This window comes from Sturnus vulgaris, chromosome 4 (genome assembly GCF_052056855.1).
Source record: "Sturnus vulgaris isolate bStuVul1 chromosome 4, bStuVul1.hap1, whole genome shotgun sequence".
NCBI classification, from domain to species: domain Eukaryota; kingdom Metazoa; phylum Chordata; class Aves; order Passeriformes; family Sturnidae; genus Sturnus; species Sturnus vulgaris.
The window spans coordinates 48,091,685-48,108,459 of NC_142246.1; the positions used below are offsets into that span (position 1 = coordinate 48,091,685).

General features: G+C 47.0%; 1 protein-coding gene across 4 annotated transcripts in view; it reads left to right on the top strand.

Annotated features, from left to right (window-relative positions):
- Nucleotides 1-16,775, top strand: part of LEF1 (lymphoid enhancer binding factor 1) — a 70,277-nt gene that overhangs the window by 19,341 nt on the left and 34,161 nt on the right. The gene's annotated exons all lie outside the window — the stretch shown is intronic.

Consider the following 16,775-nt stretch of genomic DNA (forward strand, 5'->3'; position numbering starts at 1 on the left):
GGAGCAGCATGGCATGATACCTCTCAACAGCAGCAGCTGCACAAGGAGCTGAACTGAAGCTGAAGGCTCCCCAGCTGCAGCTCGGTGTTGCAGACCTGCTTTTGTCCTTAACCAGTTTTGATTTCCTTCAGTCCAGCTGTAGGTGAAGCCTTGTCATCAGTAATTGTCAGCCTCTCAAAAGAAACATTTTATGATTTTTGGAGGCAAAAATGGGCTTGGTACTCACAATGCTTGGTATTGGATATAATGCCTGCTGTCTGGTGTAGTTTTGCAAAATCCAGTGGGAAGACTAGCAGTCCTTGGGATGGCTGATACAGAGAAGAGATCTGCAAAATAATAATCCTGCCCAGAGGAGGAGGGCTTGTGAGGCCTGTGGTGCATTGTGATCTTTTGTGTCCTTCCTGAAGAATGCTATGCACATGCTACAAAGAGTGTTGGTTTGAGTCAGGATGAACTAGGAGACTTACAGGGCTTAAGCAGGCCACTCTGAAATGGAAAGTGCCTTAGTTTGAACTTATGGAATATATTTTGCTTTTTTGTGTGTTTATTTGGAGGATTTGTCTAATAGAAGCAAAGGTTGGAGCAGAGGTGAATGGGAACTGCAGTGCTCTGTCTGGCCCCTTTGCTCCTCCTGCCCTAGGAAAGCGAGCTCTTACCTAGCTGCTTTGGGAAGCATCATCCATCTCCCTTTTCCATTTCAAATATTTTGATTGAAGTATCGAAGACAAATGTGTTGATTGGACCTAGTTCCTCTCAGTGTGAGGCTTTTCTTTCTTTGTCTTTTGATCTGGTCTAGCTGAGCATTGCAGCAATAGCAGCTAATTGACTTAGCCTGTGTCAACTCACTGCAGTACAGAGACTCGGTTGTTTCAACTCTCCCAGTACAGCACACAGGGAATAAAACCAGTAGCTAAATGCTGTGTCAGGCTAGGATGGAGCCTGGGCTAAATGCAGAGCATTTTAGGTGTGTGCTGAGGAACCCCCAGGGAGCTCCTGGGAAACCTGTGGGATGGCAGGGCAGGCACAGTTTCTCAAAGCTGGCCTACTTGGCCTCTAGAGTAAACACTAATTTGCGGTCTCTTGGTAGGGAGGGAGCAGTCTAATAACGCTGGGATAACTTTCTTGCCAGCAACGCTTGTTTTTCAGGCCAGCATTTAACTTCATCTAATTGGGACACTCAGGTTTCAACAAAACCTGCAAAAATGGCAGACAACCTGAAGGTGCCAGGGGATTTGCAGATGCCCACGATGTGAGACTCTCTGCTGGGTCCTCTGAGGGGTGTCTCTGGCTCATTGGCATGAGCAGATACTTCTGGCAGAGAGGGGGACAGAGCCCTCCTTTGATGGGAGCGATGGGAGCATCAGTGGGTGCGCTGGGAAGGGCTCAGAAACATGGAGTCGGATGTGGCTGCAGGAGCGAGGAGTGACCAGCCTGACCTGTTGGGCACACTTCTGCCCAGGGATATCTCTGGAAGCAAGGAGTCCTCCGTGGACACTGGCTCAAAGGTCTGCCCTGGCAAGTTCTGTCCCAGTGGAGCCGAGCCTTAAATAACAGGCAGATGTTTGAAGAGCGTGTATTATGGAAATCAGACCAGTCATAACTTGACTGCTCTAAAATAATGCACGTCTCTTCTAAAGAGTGTCGGCTTAGTTTTTTTTGGCTCGAGGCAGAGACAAATTTGTGTGCGCAAGGCAGTGGCCTGTGTGGGGCGGTCGGGGGCCAAGCTGGGCCATTCCCATCCCTGGGGGCACTCGGGCTGTCCCAAGGCGGCACTGACCTGGCAGCACATCCCCTGCTCCCGTGGGAGGGTTTCGCTCCTTCCAGCTCCTCCTGGCTGTTCCCAGTCCCTGCCCCGAGAGAGCTGAGGGCACCGTGGCAATTAGGAGGTTGCTGAGGCAATTAGCAGATTGTCGGTGTGGCCCCACAGCTGCTGATTTGCATGTCTGCCTACATCGGGCGACTTCCATGTTTCCCCACTTTCCTCCCCAGGGCTGCCAGCACGTGGCTGTCTCTCCGGAACTCCTTCCCACACCCTGGCAGGTGCTATCCAACATGTGACACAAGTTCTGTCCCCGGTGCCCCGAGGTGGTGGGTTCAGCTTGGTGGGACGGCTCAGCAGCACCCGGCAGGCTGGAAACCTGTGGCTGCCTTTCAGAGTTCCTCCTCCTGGAGAGTAGTTGTGGGCAGTGCTGCTTTGTCATCAGCACTCGCACAGGGTCACCTGCAGGAGTAATTCAGTGTTAAAATTAAGCCTTAGTCTCGTTGGAAACATAGTTTATTTTTTACATTTCCTGTCTTTTCAGCCCTTGGACTGTTCACATTGTCCTCGAGCAGGTGTTGGTGCCGAGGGAGGAAGGCTGTCTCTGCTCTCCCTTGGCAGCCTGGTCAGCCGGACCTGGAAAAGTATTGAATTAGCTTTATTATGCCACTGATTTGAAGTCATTACTGGTGTAAGCCGATGCAGTTCCATTATTGTTGATGGGATTGGGACTCTTCATGTCACAGGTGAATTGGACTCAATTAAGCAAAGCTGTGGTCTTAATTAGAAGCTTGGCTTTCAGTGGCTCCTCGTGGGTGCTGGAGGTGGGACACCCCCGTCACGTCTTGCCACCCCACAGGGCTCAGTGAGTCAAGGGGAGAAGGTGACACTTTTTCCCATGCAGCATCTGGATGGATTGTGTGGCATCCTTTCTTGTGCTGCACGTTCCCTTGGCTTTGCTCTGGGGGAAAGGAAACCCAGCATAAAATGTGGAAAGTGCAAACCTGCCCCTTTGGGCTTGCCAATGCAGACATCAGTGCCTGTGTGACATCAGGTCTGGATCTGCCCCCATAGCCTAAGTTGTCCAGCTAGGGAATGAGCATTTTTCCCTTTACTTGAGATACAGTTAGTCAAGGGTTTTGACAGATACTTGGCTTGAAAAGCAAAGTAAAAAAAATTTGTGTTTTCACTAGCTGACAAGTTTTCAGTGGCCATGCCTGGTCTCCTGGCACCTGGATGAAGCAACATATCTGTAAGTGCTTTATGAAATACCTGAGGCTCATTATTGCACTTAGAAAAACCCTGGCACAGAGAAGGAATCATCAATTTTTGGGACTAGCCAACAGCTCCCAGGGAGATCCAGGGTCCTGCATCCCACTTGGCCTCTGTGGAACAGGGACCTCTACCTAGTGACCATGCAAATGGTTTCCTGCATCCTGTCTTCACCTTTCCATAGGAAAAAAGGCAGCTCTCCCAAGGCACACTTATGCTGGGGTGCCAGCACGTGCTGCTGCAGCAGGGCTGGAATGCAGGACCATCCCAGGGGCATGCCTGGCTGCCTTCCCTCTGCTGCTGGAGGGGGCAACAGCCTTTTTTTGAAAGCGTGCACCCTCTTGCTAAATATAGCATCAGTGCAAGTTCTATTTTTAGTGTGCGTTTTAAGTGCCTTTTTCAGCAGAAGCCCTGCAGGATTTCAGCAACAGACCCCACAGCTGGGTGTCCTGGAGGTTTCTGTCCTTTCCCAGTGAGGAAGGATGTGCTGGGGATGGAGAGCTCATGTGGTGCACATCAGTGGCCCCGTGTGCCACATGCTCACTGCTGCAGAACAGGCAGTATAGCTGCTGATTGCTGCCTCCTGCTCAGGGAGAGCTCCTTCCTCTACCTGGCTGCTGGGTTGTTTTGTCCTTTCTCTTCTCTTCCAAAGCTGGAAGGAGTGTAGTAGCCACCTGGAAACCTCTCCTCCAAGCTCAGGTTGGCCAGCCTGCTCTGGAGTTAAAAAGGACTGAGCCATAAATGTGGATAAATATTGGTTTAACCTGCAACCTCACATTAATCCCTTTGAGACCAGTCTCCCATTCAACGTTAGGATTTGGTACCGTTGCTATTGCACCCTGTCCTATGTCTAGCTGTGGACTGGCACTCCCTCTAGATGGCAAGGAGAGGGTGAGAAAAGGAAGGCCTGGGCACTGGAAGAAGGCTCAGCTCAGCGTGGTTTAGACTTGTTGTGAACTGTGCTGCTGTAAGTGCTCACTCGTCTGGCTGTACTGCAGGTGGCAGCTTTCCTTGGGCCAAGCAGGAGTTTGAACCTACTAGCAGCCTTTGGGGGGACTAGCCCTCTGCTCCACAGCTGTTACCAAAGGCTGGCTTTTCGGATAGCCATCCAGAAGGACTCGGTGGTTCCCTAACAAATAGCTGGAAGATACATGAGAGGAGACTCATGCTTCGCACCTCTGAGTTTGTGATCTGCAAAGTGTGCTTGTAGCTGCACATGCTGTCAGTGCTGTCCTGAATGTGGCCTGTGCCCGGGGGAGGCAGGGGAGACAAAGGTGGTGCTATTTTTGTTCCAGTGGTGGTTTTCCATTGCCTAGATATCTTACAGTGGGTGGCATTCACATCAGACACTCTCCCACACCTGAAAAACAGAAAACAAACAAAAGCTGAGATAAGCAGTACTTTAAGGAAGATCAAAAAGTTGCCTGCATGTTTCTTCTTCTTGGGGAAACCAATACTACTGGCAGATCAAATGCAGGTTTAGGTGTGTATTCATGGTGTCTTGGCAGGCCCCATTCTTCCCCTCTAAAAAAGGCTAATGAGTGGTATTACTGAGAGGATATGACAAGTTTGGTGCGAATCATCCCATCAACACAGGAAAAAAGTGTTCTCTGAAAAGAAGCAGACTCGAAGTGAATGGTCAAACATTGCGTCAGAAGTTGCTGGGACAGTGCAGTGCATGGTGGGGGACAGTAAAATGGCTGTTTCAGGCTATAATCACATAAAGCACACTTCTTGTTACTTTATCTCCCTAACAAACTTACAGTGGTGTGCAGGTACTTCCTGAGCCTGTTTTATTCTCGTTTCAGTTTGTCTGTGCTGGAGCAGCCCTTGCTGGTGCTCAGCATACCGTTCACCTCTGTGTATTTCCAGCCCTGTTACCTCAGATGGGTTGAACCCTGATGGCTGAATGAAAAGCATAGCATTGCTGAGCTGTGCTTTTCTGCTAAAGGTTTACATGCATCTTCATTTCACTTGCATAACTTGCATATGTAGGGGCTACTCTCTGCTGCTATTGCTGTGCAAAAAGTCAGCCTCTAAACTTAGCTCTGAGCCAAGACATCTTCCCCCGAAGATGCACAGCAGTTCTTTTCACGGTCACTGCTGACAGGAGGGGGTTATATAATTCAAAGTTCCTCTTTCAGTGCTCTACAGTGCCTGTGCCGGAATTTTACCCTTCTCATTCCGTGCGTGGTGACCCCTGTGCCGCGGCAGGGTGAGCGGTGCCGGGCTGTGCCGGTGTCGGCAGCGGGGCCGGAGGGTGCCTGGCACGCACGGCTGGGGGACTCGCCGGTGTTCCAAAGCGCACGGAGCTGACTCTTCTCCCATCTAAGCAAAATCCTGTGCCAGCTGGGCAATGGGGAGAGATTAATGACTGCCTTGGAAGCCAGTTTTCCAGCCTACTGGCCGGAGGGCAAGCATCATGATAGTTGTAGCAGCTGGTTTGGAGAGGAGGGAAATGAGGGGAAGATAAAATTGCACGCCCAGAATGCCAGGGTAGCCTGTGTCCATGCTTTGATGTCTTCTCCCTCCACACCCTCCTGCGGGTTAAAAACGAAACTAGACTGCATTTATAATGGGTGTGTGAATATCTGTATTTAGCTGCTGCAAGCAGGCTCCTGGACTGAATCCTTGTATGTGGAAAGATAGAGTTTGACCAAATGCAGGAATGGCTGTTTTCTGTGCTCTCATTGTGGGGACACACAGACACATGTCATCTCATGAGTTCAGACATCACATCCTAAGAAATCCTGACATACATGTACGTGCTGGGTTAGGAAAAGGGATAAAGGGAGATTAAATAGCCTTTAAATCCTCCTTAATGGTTCTGAAGTGTCTAAGTCATGGTTAGGACTGTGGGAAGAAGGCCCATTCAGGTCTGCAGTGAGGACACAGCTTATTTCCAGTGAAATAAACCAATGTAGCTGCCTCCAAACCTCTGAAATCGATTTGCACCTCGGAAGAAGTAGGGCTGAACATCCTCCCTGCAGTGCCCATTGCAGAGGGCATCCTTGCACCCTCAGGAAGACCAGGGCAAAATATGGGGTTCCTCCCAAGTGGCAGATGGGGTTTGCCCGTGGAGGCAGGAAGCTCAGAGGAATTGTTTCCCTCCTGTTACTGTGCAACACTTCTGCATCCACTTCTGCATGGCGTGCTTTAATCAGCAGCCCTCCCCTCTTGGCCCCCAGGCCTTGAAATTCCACGAAACCCAATTAAGAGAGATGAGAGAGCTCTAGCATGTATACATATGAAATTTCAGAAGGCTGAAAAAGAGACTCTTAATACCATAAAGCCTGCCCTAAAGTAAAATTTGCATCTGAAATCTACATAGTTAACCCCGTGAGGAAGACAACGTAGCTGAGTACAACTCTTTCCCCCCCAGCGGGGTAACTTATCCAGGTCTGCTCGGTTCAGCATCAGCCTGCTTGCAGCTGAGGAGTGCTGCAGAGCAAGCCCTGTGCCTCATCCACAGCCTGCAGAGAGCATCAAGGAATTGTAGCTCCAACTTCAGAGACTGTGCTGCAGTGTCCCAAACAGAAGAAAACAAAAAACAACCCCAGTCTGAGAAGATCATGCAAACTCTCTACGTTGGTAACGAAAAGCAGACTGGGTGGCTGAGATGCCTGTGTAGACTCATTAAAGGAAGTATTCAAGATTGATCTAATTATCACTTACAGATTCAGCACATTCAGCCCAGGGTTCCAAGTATTTCATGCTTTACTAACCTGATACTACATTTGGCTTGTTTAAATTGCCCATCATGAACTATCCTGAGAAAGACACCCACCTTTAAAAGAATCACAAGCAAACAAAAAACCCTCAGCAAATCCACTCCTTTCTATACGGCTTGAGTGTTGAGAGGGGAACTGGGGATAAAGCCTTGTTTGCCTTCCATGCTTTTATCTATCTCTTTTGCTATCTTGTTTGTATAAGATACAAAATTTCTCCTCCTATTATCCTACTTACAGCTTAATCACATACTAATTGGGGACCTTACTTCTCTTGCTCTGCTCCTTTTTGAGTCTCTGTATCCTCCCTAACAACAGTGCACAAGTACCCTCTTCAATTAAGAGAAATTAACCAAGAGCTAAAAACGCATCTGAAGGCTTTATGTGATTCCCTTAGTTGATATGATTCCCTTAGTTGACAGCAATGGGTTTGGCTGTAAAGTGGCTGAAATCTGGGGCGGATGGTGGTGGGGACTGGGCAGTGTGCTGGGAACACAGGTAAGTATTTCCCTGCAAAAACACGAAGCCTCAAAGCTGCTTTTTTTATTACCTCCGGATTCTGCAAAGGGCTGGTTATCTCACGCTGCGAGCCAGCATGATCAAAGCCCCGGGAAAGGTCAGGCATTCCTCCAGGAGTGACACTCAGCTGCCGGCAGTGCTCCTCCAGCCCACAGCTCCCACAGCCCGGCTGCGGCACCGAACTGAAATCCTTTATCTCGTTAACGAGTGAACCTACGGATTAGCCAGCCTGGCCTTAACTTGATGTCGAGAGCATGTAACACCTGGCCTTCTGAAGAGGAAAGGTGGTTGTTTTTTAAAAAATAATGTTGTGGGGGAGGCAGCATTTCCTTCCCCTGACTTAGCGCGAGAGAGTTAATGCTGATAAAAGCTGTGCTCTGTCTCTGTGCTACACTGAGGGCCTGCTCTCCTCCTGTTCTCAGCTCCTAGTTCTGTGCAATTGATAAAATCTGTGAGTGCCAAAATCCTGGGCAGATGAGAAATCATCTGCAGTATCTTCCAATGAGAGGATATTGTTTTCTCACTGATTTGATAGACTGGCGTTCAATTACTCACTTTGAGGTGGTTGTCCCCCACAAGCAGCTTGTGCTTGGACAGGGACGTTTGGGAGGGTGAGTGGAAGGAAGAGGTGTTTGAGATGAGCAAATCCTGTCTGTCTCTGCTTCCATACATGAAAGCACAGTGCCATATTTTTGCCTCTATATTAGTTCAGTGGCATGAGGGGAGTGCATCCCTAGAGTAGGGGTGACAAGGATTCACCTCATGGCTCATAGTCCTGTCTCTGGCTGTCTGGAGGCTGACTGTCCTTAGCCTGATTGGTTGGCATAGAGTATTTTCCATCTTTGTCTTCAGGCTGATGATGCCTTCAGGCTGACCTGGAACAGAGACTAGGCAGAGCAAAAGGAATAAAATAGGTATTTATTGAAAGGATACACCTTGGGCAGTGCAAGAGCCTGGCCGGCGCTACAACCAAGCTGAATCCAAGATGGATTCTGGTCACAGGTTTTTACACTTTTATAAGTTTTGGTTCATCTACATATTTGGGTCAATTGTCCAACCACAGTCCCAGGCTATGAAGTCTCAGCCTCCTGGCTTGCCCCCTTCCCTTTGCTGTTGTTTATACTTTTTGGGTAATGGGTGTCCTGGATTCTCTAGCTGGGAAGGGATTGTTTTTTCCAACCACCCTGTGAAAAGAACCTACCAATGCCCAGTATGAAGCTTCAGATTCACACACCAAGCAGCAGAGAATTTGAAAAATATAAAAGCTAAAACTCAAGGCATCATGAAACTCTGAGAAAGGCATGGGGAGCTCTGCCTGGTTTGTGGTGTGAATAGTGTCTTGCCTGTGAGATGATGGAATTCTTTTAAGTGCCTGAAAGTTGGAGTAATTTTCAGTTTCAGATGAGGTTAAGGCATCCTTATTTTAGGTGTAGGATAGAAGTAAGAAGAACCATGATTTCTCTCCATCAAAAAGGGTAATTTCTTCCATAAAGAGGAAAATGAATTAATTCTTTTAGAGCAGAGCACTTGATTCCTTGATTTAAAAGCTGAAATTAATGTCCCTTAATCTGTCTCCCAGCCTGTTTTTTGAAAAGAGGGGCAGTAAAAATTTGCCTCATCTGCAAATAAATGTGGCAAAGTCTGTGGTTGACTGTGGATATGCAGCCTCTTGAGCAAACTCAAAATGTCTATGTGCAGCATCTATGGGACCTGCAGCAGGACTGCCTGTGTCTCTCACCCGACAGGCAGACGATCCTCAAATCATCCAGCTAAAAAGTCTGCTCCTCTGCAGGGGAGAGGTGAGGTTCTTTGAGGTGCTTGCCTCTGAAATGATGGCAACAGGGAAGGAATCTGCCAGTTCTGGTAGGAGTAGGGGAAAGCCAGAGAGAGCAGGAAGGAGCAGGGAAAAAAAAAACAGAATAAAAAATTGTCTCCAGTGTGTGTCTACCCTGTGAATGTTGCTGGCTGGGGGTGGCAGTTGGAGGGGCTGCTGGGTGGGAATGTCTCTGGCACAGTTTGCCCAGCCCCAGTGCCAGACTGGACACTGCGGCAGTTCCAGGGTTTGCTGCCCCACGGTTTGCAGTGGGATGGGCAGGTCTCATGTAGAACCTATGTGTGTCCACGCCAAAAAAGAAAAGGATTAAAGCTGCATTGAGCCATCTCTGGCACTCTTAACCATTTGCCCTGTGAGCAGTGGAGTGGGGTGAGGGGCTGAGTGCTTCTCCAAGCTCTCCTGGCATAAGCTATTTTTTTTGTCTGATAAATTGTTTAGTGGTGTTTTGCAGACTCTAACGCACTGAGTTTCTCCCAAGTACAGCCTTTATTGCAATGAAAAGTAGCAAGGAGGGATGTAGTTATGATAAGAAATTGTCCATCCCAGCCTCTGCCATGCTTTGAGCGGGGAGTTAATTGCACAGGTGAAGACTAATTGAATGAAAAATCAAACTGTTGGTAATGACTGGGTGGTGGTAAACTTTGGAAGTGCTTCTTTAATGCAGTTGAGCATAACTCTCATATAATGTTGTTTGAGTTTAGTAGGATTGAAATATAATTGCAGGATGACCTGTTGCTACTAGTGGGGCTCTATGTGCAGCTCTAAGCCCATCTGGAAGGGTGATTTACTGGAGGCTTGGGCAATCTGGCAATTTAGGCTGTTTTTTACGATGTTTAGACTTCTACCCATGTTATAAAGCACAGCCCAGGGCTTTTATGAGGATGTAGATTCCTGCTGCACAAAACTTAGGTTGTGGGCTGGCGTGTGTTTTTTTGGTTTTAAGAGTGATTTTTAAATTTTAAAGGGTAGCTCTTGAATTAAAAAAAGGAAATTCAAGTCTATCAGCAGGCAGAAATATCCTGTGTAGGATTTAAAATGCATCATGTGTCTTGTGCATACCTTTTTTAAGCCCTGTGGCCAAGTGGGTGAAGGAGCTTAGTGGAAAGAGTCCGGATTGACTGGGGTGGCAAGAGGGAGTAGGTGAGCCCCATGTTTCTTCCTGCCTTCCCCCATCTCATGGGCTGCCACCCCAGCCACCAGAGCGTCTTCAGGTCAGTGCCCAGGACAGCCATGCACCTGCATGTGTAAGGCCTGAAAGCTGAAGGAAATGCCTGGTTTTGGGGAGGCTGAGGGTGCCGTGCAGTTAAGTGAGCCAAGCAGGGCCAGGAGGCCCAGGAAGCTTCCCAGGGTGATGGAGCAGAGGCAGGGATGAGTGGTGAACATGGCTAGTGACGATTTGGAGGAGAGGCAATGCCACCAGTACAGGGAAAGATGCATTTTCTTAGAATCATAGAATATCCTCAGTTGGAAGGAATCCACAAGGATCATCAAAGCCAAGTCCTGGTCCTGCACAGGACACCCCAAGAGTCACACCATGTGCCCAAGTTTGTGTCTAAACACTTCTTGAACTCTTGTCAGGCTGGTGCTGTGACCACTGCCCTGGGGAGCTGTTTCAGTGCCCAACCACCCTCTGGGTAAAAAACCTTTTCCTGATACCCAGCCTAAACCTCCCCTGACACAGCTTCACTTTGGGTCCTGAGGACTCCCTGGGTGGCAAGTGTGTGTTTCAGTGGGGATAGGCAGCTCTTAGAGGATGATCAAACTCCAAAGCTGATGTAGGAGCATCCCTCCAGGGTTCCTCTTTTGGTTTCCCTCTTTGTCTGGAGGCAGGGCTTGCTGTGAGGTTGCCATATCTGCTTTTTGGGGAGCGGAAAAAAAAGTTTCCTAAGCTGCTCTGGGAGAGGCAGCATGCAGGCACAAAAGTGGGGTGCTCTATCTTATCTGGATATCCTTTTTCCACTCCTCCTGCAAACAGGTGGCTTGTACAGGTCCATTATAGTTACAGCCCTCCCCTTACCTGAGTCATGTCCCACTGTCAGCCCATGGCTTGGAGGTATCAATCTGGTTTTTTAATGTCTTCTAAGATGCCATTTGGCAAACAAGACTAAAACTAACGAGCATTTAGGTTTTGTGTCAGTAGCTCGGCATCCAGCTGTGTTGTGTGGTAAGGTTTATTGCTCTTCTTTTTTTCAAGAGTCCAAACAAAACACTTGGCATCGATGGTTTGGGCCAAAAAAAGTGTTTCCAGCCCTGCTTCTTTGAGCCCATGCCTTGTTCAGGTCATTTGTTGCTCGTCCTTAGCTGTAGACTGTGATTTTTCTATTTTAGCTACAATAAAATGTAATTTTAGGGCATGTTTTTGTGTCTTATTGATGTGATAAACCCTCGTGGGAATGATCTATAAAATTAAGTTAGTAGCTTTTCAACACTTTTGTTTATACTGAAATCATCTTGCACAATGTGGTAGAGAAATAATTCATGTTGTGACCTTCTACTGATGGTTGAAATAACCTGTCTAAGAGACATCCTGTTTCTGGAGGGCCTTATTGCTTTAATTCCTGTTAAAATTGGTTTTGTCTTCTGGAACAGTGCTGCTGAAATTAAGTACTTGAAAATGCGTTTTACCTCCAGATAAACGTTGCAGTTTGCATTTTCAATCCCAGTGAAGCTTTAGCAGACTGCTACTTTTGGTCTAATCATTTGTACATTTTTAGGGATTTTTTTTTTTTTTTTTAGTTTAAAAATGAATATTTTATTTTAAGCCTTTGGACCATCTTGCCCACATCCAATGGTGGATGTCTAATGAGATGACTTTTTGCCTCCACTAAATGGTTATATTGTTTACACTGATGTATGCTAAGACTTGATGCATTAAATCTTTGGTAATTAGCCGATGCCATTATCAGAAAAGTCCAAATCACTTAGAGCTGGGAGTTAAGACTTTTCATTAAAACCTGAATTTGCATGTTATTGGATAAATCTGTTAATACAGTTTAGCCAGACTCAAGGAAGTTACTTGAAAACTTTTTGCAGTGCTTTTGCAGGGTCAGTGATGCCTGAGAGCCTCCAATTTGGAGCAAATGCCCCCTCTGAGGGCATGTGCTGAGCAGCCCCTGTGTCCATCCCACTCGGCCCTGCCTGACCCCGTCACCTGTAATGCCGTGCATGCAGCCCCGGCTCTCAGCACTGTACTTCATGCTGCACTCAGGTCTGCTCACTGCTGCCAGGAAACCCCCCTGAAGGAGCTACAATCCCAGCAGCAGCGTCTCCTCACCTCACCAGGGCAGATCAGGGCGACCCTTCCTGCCCCTCTGGAGCCAGTGGCACTGGTTTCCCTGCAGAAGTCTTCAAGCAGCATCAGTGTGGTGGGGAACAGGGCTGGCCAGGAGCAAAGGCCAGCTGAGAGGAGTCACTGATGTCATCAAATTCGTCACTCCTCCATCATCACATCTCTTCCTATATTTTTCTCTTTTTGTCTCCTGTTTTTTTGGGGGCGGATGAGGCAAGAGCACTTCCAAAAACATCAGTCGTGTTGGGTAGCTTGACCAGCCCAGCATGATCTCTGCTTTGCCTCTTCTTTGGCTTTAAGAAGATGCTGCCTGGTCAATGTCTAAGTTGCAGACTTAGCCATGGTACAGAGGTTTTGAACATGTAAAGGTGTGCGAGGTGCTCAGGCAGGTGTTGAGCCCTTGTTTTTACCTTCTATATGACAGAGCTAAGATGTTTTCCCAATATGTCACAGTCTTGCATTTTCTAAATCAAGTACATTCGGTGCACCTTGAAAACTGCAGCTCAGAGAGAAGTTGACCCATTTCTCAGTTTTCTGGGCCTCTGATTGTCTTTGTTATGACATACAGTGTTGGATAGGCTGTAACATAGACTTAATATAAATACATTTAAGAGAGGTCCTATTTCAAGGACTTTTGATCCACTATATGTGCAGTGCCAAAAGGCATCTTCCTGTCACCAGGGTGCAGGATGGATTTTTTTTTTGGTTCCCCCCAGGAGCCTGGGTCTGTATCCTGTGGGACTTGAGGAGGCTGATGAGGAAAAGGCATCCCATCCTGTGACGCATGCTGTCTGCCAGAACAGAAATGCTGGGCTTCAGAAGTTGTTGTTGGACAACCTGCTTTCACACAGCACTTGTGTGCTTATGTCGTAGATGGAATTTTACTTGCCTGAGCCATTTCCAAGGTTTGAATATTGGACTGAAGCACATCCCTCTGCCTGTGAGAGAAGCACATGAGCTTGTAGGTCTGAGCACGCTGGAGAAAATGCCAAAGTTGTTGTGAGCAGGGATCCTGATAACCTCGAGGCAAGCAAAACAAGCTTGGGCCTTTGTCTTAACTCAGCAGATAGCTCTGGTGACAGAAACCAGAGCAGCTTTGTCCCCAGGGAAGAACTGAAGATGGCACAAGAGGTGACAGCAGGATGGACTCCAGCCCCCTTCCCCCAACTCAGAACCACTGGGGCTTTCTGGTCACATTCCACTGTTCCCCCCCTGGCAAGTTGCTGGGCTCTGAGCACGGGCTCCTCTGATGTCCAGTGGGCTTCCTCTGGTGGCTTAGGACAATTGTCCTTATTGTCCAAGCAAGCAATAAGCCAGAACTCTGTATCCCAGGGGCTCAAGCTTGGACTTGTTAAAACATTGCTGGGCCTCTGTTCTCTTTAGCCAGTAATGAACAGAAAATGTTCTGGACAGGTCAGGAAGCAGTGGGGGAAAACACCTTTCCAGCTGAGGGGGTTGCTTGTCTGTGACAAGGATGCATTAGGCAAAAGAAGGGATACTGTGCAGGATAAAGGCCCATGGGTGTGTCACCATCCAGAGCATTCGTAGTGGCAGCAGTCTCATTTACCAGGTTTTTGGGGGTGCTAAGAGACTCTTGGGGTTGAGTGTGTGATTTGATGATGCAGGTTCTTGCTTGTTGGGTGTGGGGCTCATCTTCACATTAGGAAAAAGATGAGCTGTTCAGGATGGCCAGAGATAAAGGACCTTCTTGCAGAGATCAGAGCTTAAAACAAGCACTGGCTGTCAAATTGTGGAGTGTTTGCTGGCAGCTGATCTCTAAGAGAACCCATTGCTGAGTTTAGAGAGTGAGATAAGACATGGCAAAACATTATAACAGGGAAAGTCTTTTCTGTGAGCATGCGGCTTTTCTGCTAATGAAATGCCCTATCAGTGATATTTCCGGAACCAATGGGCTGTGTAAAACTAGGTGTAGTCTCTATATGTGAACTTGCAGAGCAGAAAATCCTCCCCTGATCAGAGCCCTACAAGACCTGCCTGGCTCCCCACATGGTTCACCAGCACTCCAGGTCTCCCGACAGCCTTCCTGAGCAGCCAAGAACAAACAAATTAAGAAGTCATGGGAGAGAAGAAAATGGAGATAGCAGGGGATTTCTAATCAAGCTGTTTTAATACTGGGTGTGCTTTAATCACTTACTTAATGGCAGTGCTTAATGAACACTTGAAATAAAGAATGTTTCTGTCAGATATTCAACACTCGTGTTTTTAAAGCTGTCTTGAGGGAACTCAAATGCTTATTACAACTTTTCAGCAAAAAAAAAAAAAAATCACAATTGTGCTATATTAATTTCCAAGATTGAAGGGGAGAGAGGAATGAAAAAGTTGGAAAAAGACGAGAATGTAGACTAGCCAATAGTGGTGGTTTCTCACTAATGTTGCAATTAACCTGAATTTATTGACTGATTGTAATCCATCTAGATAGATACTTATTCTAGGCTTTGTCAAATCACATTTGCACTTTCCTTTGCAATGCTCCCCTAGCTATTGCACTGATTTTTTTATTGCACAGCAACCCTTTGGGCTTCAGGCAGAGCAGTTTTCTCCAATTCCTCTTGCCTGTCCCTCTATGCTGCCTGCACTTTTAGCCATGACACCCCCTTTGCTTCAGGTGCTGATCTTTGTGCCTGTGGACTGTGGCATTGTCCTGCTGGCCATGAAGCTGCCTTTCCCATGCATTGCAGACACAGCCACTTGCTGCTGGGTTTCCCAAAAAGGAAAGTGGTGTGAACAACTGGAAAAAGGTCACAAACTTTTCCTACTCCCAAGTAACCATGGGAAGCTCTAGCAAGCATCCTGGGTGCCTCTTTTGCCTGCTGATGATGTACTGGCAGCTTCTTCTCTCTGACTTCTGAGGGCTCCTGGCATGCTCTGACTCTGGTTTCATGATGCAGTGTGTCCTTGGAAGATGGGGAAACTTCCAGTAACTGACTTTGTGTAACTTTCTTCTTCTGCCCTTTCCTGACTCCCAGCACTTAAGTGCAACTTAGTTCTGTGGTGAAGAGTTGAATACAGCACACAAGGAAAAGGGGGACCAGGAGGAATTTTTTCTGACCTCATCGAGCCATCGGTCTGCCCCCCCGAAATGTGTGGTTTTGATTTTAGTTTTGTTCTGAGTAAGCGTTAGCAGTTTTGAAGCTGTAAAATTTCACATCAGCATTGATGCAGCATTTCACTTCACCTCCTTAAAATGGCAAGTCCCTGGGGTGTCACCCCTGCTGTTGATAAGCATGAAAGGTCAGTGAGATAAATGACCTCCTGCTGTTCAATTGTGAAGCAGGGTTAAAAGACTGCACCTTTTTTATTTGTCTTTCATAAATCACAGTATTCCTAAGCCCCTGTTTCCTGTGAGCAGTGTGTTCCTGTGGGCATGCTTTCCTATCCCTGTTCCTTTTAGCTTCAGGTGAGACTAAAAGTAATGCTGCAATCCACCCCCACCATACCCACTCTGGCATTTTCCCAACTGCACTGTCCAAGGATTGGAGAAGGCTTTGAAAATTAGGCATAAAATTATCTCTGCTGTCAAGAGCCTAGAAAGAAGCTGACTTTGGACATAAAACTCTTTCCTCTAAAAAATGGTTTGGGGATGGGGAGTAACCTGAGCTCTGTATACATTGACCTTGCTGCAACTTTGCAAAGTTGTCTGTGAAAAGGGATTGTGCAATAGCTCCCAGGGAGGTGGCAAATTGTGATTGCTATTACTACTGGTGCTGATGAGCTTGTTTCCTCTACTGGTAACTAGTTTTAGCCAAAACATGTTACTGTTGCCTCCTTCTTTTCCACCACTGGTACTCCTTTGCTGAAGCCTGTCCATGGTGAACCCAGATGTGGGCTTGGTTTTGACATTGCTCCAAAATAACATTCTTCTTGATCTTGCATTTTTATTGCAACAACTGGTCAGCAAAAGCATAAATACAAAGTTAGTTTAGCCATTAAAATGCTGTTGGTATTTTGAGAGGACAGCTGAAACTGCTGTCTTCTGGGTTTGCTAGAACGTTCAGCCTAAGGATGATTTCGAGAAATGAGAAAAGGCTAAAAAAGGGATGATTTTTTTTTTTTGTCTCTTCAGATCAAGCCTCAAATTCTCCCACAATAACAGGACCATTTAATCCTTTTATTTTGAGGTACTACTATAGCAGTAGTGGAAAGGTTTCAAGATGTTTTGCTGGTGGGTTTTTTTTTGAGGAGCTATCTGTTGTGTTTTCCCCCTCAAGTTAGCACTTGTTGTCAAAAAGTTGAAGCTGTTTCTTCAAATGATCCCCTCTTTCAGGAGTGAAAGGGAATGCATGTGTTTATTCATCCTTAAGTTGTTTTGGTTTTTTTTATTTCAGTTGCCTTATTTTAATCTTAATTGAGAAG